The following is a 6000-nucleotide window of genomic DNA, read 5'->3' as shown; positions in this document are numbered from 1 at the left end:
CAATAGTTGGGACCCTTCTGTATGGAGTTTGCATGCTCTCCCCGTGCAACCGTGGGTTTTCTCTGGGCACGCCTTGCCTCTTTCGTGCAATAAATATAAATAAAGCAAACCCTACTCGACATTAGGCAATAATCACGTGACCTAAGAAAAATATCTCTATTATGAGACACAATTCTTTTCCCTTAAATTTCATTTTTCTTTTTTTTGCTTTTTCAATCAATGCATTTAATTATTTTTGTAAATGAGTTTGACATAGCTTTGTGATTTGGCAGTATTGTGGGCCATCAGTGCCTGTAATCAATCAATCAATCAATCATGTGGCCCTGCAACAGACTGGTCACCTGTTCAGCGTGTCCCCACCTTCACCCAACAGTTGCAGTGTTGGCTCCAGCAGCCCTGTGACCCCGAGAGGGATTCAGTAGGGGATGGATGGATAGACCACATGTAGCCTAAGACTAATTATCGTCTGTCACTGCTGAATATCAAAGCCAAAATACTGTATATCATGAACCAGTTGTTCTTGAGAAAAACCTGTAAGAGTGACTGGATACAAAGAAAACAAACAGGAGGACGACAAAGATCAAAGCTTCGACCAGCGTTTGCTGTGTTCAGTTCTGGAGTTTGTCATGTTACAGCCCCCTTCATTGAAGGGGTTCTGGCTCTTAAATGAGTCACTGCATGACACCAAAGAGAGACCAGGTCATGGTGAGGGTAATAATGATCAAGCAGAGGTGCAGCAGCCAGGGGGATTAATGAGGAAGAGGGAAGCTGTCAGGGGAACACAGTGATCTGACACGTAATGTAATGAACTGTGTGGGATGCTGTTAACATGACAGCTCTGACACGGAGAGGAAGGAGTGCTGCACGGTGCTCTGCTTGTCATGGATCTTTATACTTTGCTTACCCAAGAGTCTTACTTCTTTTTATGTGGCATACTTGGACCAGTACAGAAATAATACCTTCAAAACATGTCAGAATGCAGCCCAGAAGTGATGAACTCCACACACACACACACAAAAAAACTATTTTGGGACCGTCACCCCCTAAGTTTTTTTTTTTTTCTGCCAGCATATAGATGTGTCATTGTTGAAATGTTTAAGAAATAGTTTGAGTTTTCTCCCTGGATAGTAGAGAAACCTAGAAAGCATTGCTTGCAAAAACAAACTGACAAATAAAACACATTTGAGTGAGAAAATTTGCTTCAAAGATTAGTTAAAGTGGTTAAAGTAGAATTTTTTTTTTTTTTTACTAATAACATTAAAAAAATGCATTTGTTAAAAATAAATAGCCACATATAATAATACACTGAATCAAATCTCATTCAAAATAGGTTTTTAAGACCGGTGCAGAAAAGGTTTTTTTAGTTAGGTTTCAAAGATTTTTGCTTGTGACAAACATTACATTTCAAAAAGAAACCAATTTGACTGGGACGCATCCCCCTTTTGTTAATAATTAGTGTCTTTTTGTTATTGTTGTATTTTTTGTTAGATATCTTTTGTCTTCTTGTATTATGACAAATGACCTGCTAAATGCATCCAGTAAATCAAAGTTCAGGGGTTTGGCACTGTGATAATGGAGCTAGCTTTAGCAGAAATCCTTATCATTTTAAAGGTTGGCAAATTTATTTTGTTAAAGCTGATCTCTTTTTTTTGTTCTTACAGAAAACAGGAAGGGGCAGAATTCAGAAGCTTCACATTTTAATTTCTCTATTACTGATTTTTTATGAACAGCTTTATTGTGTGATTTATTTATTTATTTATGAACACGTCAGGGAAGTGCAGAAGCTGAAAGGCCTACACTTGTTATCATGAGAAAACACGTTTTTTGTGATTACAAAAGCCCAAGTCCTGAGTGACACGCAGTCCTTCCATCCTTCCCCTCTCATGCATCATTCTATGACAGTGCTGACAGCCTGATCCAAAAGTGAAATGGAAACATGAATGGAAAAGAACTAAGATTTTGAATACTTTTTACTTTTAAAGACCTTTTTTTGCACAGATTCCATTCTCAGTCAGCGTTTTGGATTTTTCTAAAGTAAGGGCAGTTTCCTTCAGCTTCCTGCCCGGAGGCTGCAACAGACTGGTCACCTGTTCATCTGCTGGCTGTCAGAATGGTTTTCTAGCATTAGCCACTTATCCCACTTTGGATGGAGCTGTTACAAAACATAACATTTTTGATAAGCTTAAACTTAGATTTACTCTTTCAGACTTTCATATATGAAAGTCTCCTCTTAATGTTTAAAATCTTTCTTCATTCTTTATTATTCCCAGTAATCCTAATTTGGTAGACATATGAAGATCTGATCCCCTCAAATGACACAACACCTGAGACCAGCTTGTCCCACAAAGCAAATATTTTCATACTTCTAAAAAAGCCCAGAAGCATAAAAAACCCAACCGTAGAAAATTTGTTACAAAACCAGTTTTCATAATTTATAAGAAAGTTGTACAAGTTTTACCAAAGTTTGAGACAAAATACAACAATAATTCCAGCTTTTGATTTGTCATGGTGGCAATACCCAAAGCCAGAGATGGACACACAGGGAAGCAAGAGGTTCATGATCAGGAATGTACTTTTTCTTCAGACATAAATGATGATTTTATACCTAAGCCTCTATGATTTTGCTAACCAAGGTAAGATGTTCAAAAATAATGAGTATCTTCTCTGAGAGTTGTATTGAAAAAACAACATTCTTTTTAGAGATCATTGCTTTTGTTGCCCCAAAGTTTCTGTGAAAAGCCAGCAGCAGCTGATGCAACATGTTGCTCAATATTCCCAGAGTCTCGGAGGGATAACATTTTTCCTTAACTTCTCTTCACGGGCTCACTGTTCTTCTGCTCACATGTGATGTCTGTCGTGACCAAAGAGGATCAGGTCTAAAGATTTCATTGATTTAAACTTTAATAGACTTTATAGGCTCACTTATGGGGCTTGGATTTTTCAGAATGTAGAGAATCTTTTGTGGATTCTGATGGAAGACATTCTCTTTATCTTTGAGATTAAATGTAGCACTTTGTTTTATCAACCCTAAATCAGGATGGCATAAATAAATCGGACCTCATCCAGTAATAAGACTCATGTCAACCTGCTGCATTATGCTAGTATTGCTGCAAGGTTTTTTCCTTCTTTGATTTTTTTACATTATATTTCTTAAGTAATTGAAGTATCTGTCTTTTTTAATTGTTTTATCTTTCACAACAGTAATTTATTTGTTGTTTTTAATTTTGACAGAATCTCTAACCTCTTAATTTATCAACTAAAAAGTCATTACCTGTCATTTTGTCTCTCAAACATGAACATAAATGGACCCATGAATTTGAACTTTTCAGCATAATTGCTTTTAAATTTAGATTACAAAAAGGATACATCTGGCTTATATTCAACTTGTTTCCTTTTTCTATAGGTTGCCTTTGCACAACAAAAATAAGAAAAAAACACAGTAATATTAGCAATAATGAAAAAAAAAAACAGTAAAAGGAGGGATTTAAGAGACAGTAAAGAGGACTAAAATTGTGCCATTTGGAGAGATTAAGTTTAGTGCTGCTGCTGCTTTGGACCATGTGCTTTTTCTTTTTCTTTTTTTTAAATCTCCAAGCTGTGTTTCTGTTCCTCTTTACTCACTTCTGTTTTTATTAAAAACTGATTTAAATAGAAACATCACTGTTATATCAGTCAAAAAAAAAAAACCTTTTCAAAGAGTCTGTGTTCCAAGAACTGATACCTAGTTTTGTCAGCAATTGATTGATATTTTGTTACTAAGTAGCAATCAGTTGTCAAAAGAAACTAATTTGATTAATCTCTGATATTAATATTTTTTTTTAAACAAAAACATCTTTCATTCTGCACTACAACACGATACACTTGTTAGCGCAGACCAGGGCTTAGTGTTTGAGGTTAAAAGTTGCTAGTTATGTCACAAAAAAGAAGGAAAGTGTAAAGAGGGCGCCGTGCATGGCATAACGGAAATTGGAGTGGTCAGATCGTATAGCGAAGCCTCTCTGAAACCGCCACCTTGCCTTTTAGTCCGCTTCCTTCAGCATAAATTGAGCAGTGGTGCCTGCTCTCCTCAGGTTTCCTCTTTTTTGAAGATTCCAGCCTTTCATGGAATAAATCAATTCCTGCTGCTCTCAAGAGATCATCAGGAAAAATTTCCCAGCTTGCTTATGGGGTAGAGGGGAGGGAGGGGTAAGAACCCACATCTGTAGGTGTGTAAAGATGATTCATGTGGGAGTAGAAAAGGTTCTTTTAAAAAATAACTTTTCTATTTTTTCCTTAAGATAAAGTAAAAACAAAGACATAAAATATTTAAATATAAATACAAGGGATTTGATTTTTTTTTACCTTAAAAAAGCAAAATAGGAGACGTCGAGGAGTTGCAGCAAAGATAATGATCCGACATGGACCCATGCAACCATTATTATGACCTTTGTCATTTAAGACAACAGACTTGTCTTTGTATTTATCATGTTTAACGCTTAGTTTCCGCTTTCAAAATCCATACATCACTTAAATGTGTCTTAGGGATTAAGGGAGCCACATTAGGCTGGTCATATCTAACAGACTGATCCAAGTCAAAAGACTCTTTTTTTATCATTAAAAACTCATTGTAGTTGTTGTAAAGAAATTGTAATAAATAAAAAAGTTTTTTTCTTGTTTGTTTGAAACGAAAATTCCTCATATGATCTGATGTTTTGCTTTCAAGTTGTCGTTCATCTTAATTTCTTTTACAATTTGACACAACAGATAAAATGTGAAGGTTGAGAGCAGACATAAGGTAGGAGGGTGTCTGCAGACTGCAAAGATACAAACAAATCTTGGGGAAATAAATGCAGAAAGGACAAGACAGAGAAGGTCGAAGAACTGAGATGACACGGAAATGATAAGGGAGAAAAATACTTTTGGACCAAGAATGGAGGAAAGCAGCGCTGGCAAGGTTTTCTCCCAGACAGTGTGCCAGAAGTCCTCTCTCCTCTCTGTCCCATGTAAATGTCAACACAGCCTGAGGGCAATCAGGATGTGCACTGATGAAGATATGCAGCCAAGAGACGGAGTGATGGAAGATGGACAGCAGGTTCCTCACATCAAAATCCAGTTGGATGTGCAAGAAGGTTTGATTGATGAAAAACAATCAGTTTAAACTCCAGTACAACTAATAAGAGTTGGTAGAAAGTGATAAAAGCAAAAATATAGAAAAATAAATCCGCTCAGCTCAACCACAACAAAAGCGGTTCAGTTTTGGATCTCCTTTTTTTCTCAAATAACTTACATGTGCCAAAATGACACATAGATGCCAAATCAATGTTTTAATTGTATTAGAAGTCTCTAAAAAAACTATTTCATTAATTTCCATGGACAGCAAAACTTTCCTTAAAACTTCCTGCTGTCCACTAATTCCCTCGTTAAGACTGCCTCATTTTCTTTGGCGCCTCCTTGTGGATTATCTTTGTTACTGCATAAAAACAAAACAACTTGCCAACAATAAAAGAAAACAGCCACAAACCTAAACACAAGCCTACATTTTTGACAGCTTCTCTAAAAATCTGAGGAAAAAACTGTTACAAATCATCATAAATTAAACAAAAAACCCTTAAACTTGCATTTAGAATGCTACAAGCAGATGACTTATGCTTTCTTGGAGTTTTGACGCATGATTACACCTACATTAACTTTTATTTTAGTATCTTTTTGAACATTGAAAGAGTTCAATAGATAAGTAGTCGTATCAGCTGTATGAGTCACACTAGGAGGCCTCTTTGTCAGCAGAGTCAGGTGACAGATAACCATATGGGTCATGTTTGACAACACACTGTACACTGTGGACCAGGAACCTGCCCTTCAAAAATGAAAGTCGGGGAATGTATTTTATAACCAACGTGTTCTTCTCCACACTTTTAAAAATGCCACACATAATATACAAGACACAGAGCGTGTTACACCTTCGGGAAAGTCATCCGGTTGAAGAAAAGCAACAAAAAAAAAAAGTCATGTTAAACACAGATA

This window comes from Oryzias latipes, chromosome 9 (assembly GCF_053564925.1).
Source record: "Oryzias latipes strain Hd-rR chromosome 9, Olatipes_Hd-rR_3.1".
NCBI classification, from domain to species: Eukaryota; Metazoa; Chordata; class Actinopteri; order Beloniformes; family Adrianichthyidae; genus Oryzias; species Oryzias latipes.
The sequence above is the reverse complement of the archived record's forward strand: the minus strand, read 5'-3'. Positions refer to the sequence as shown.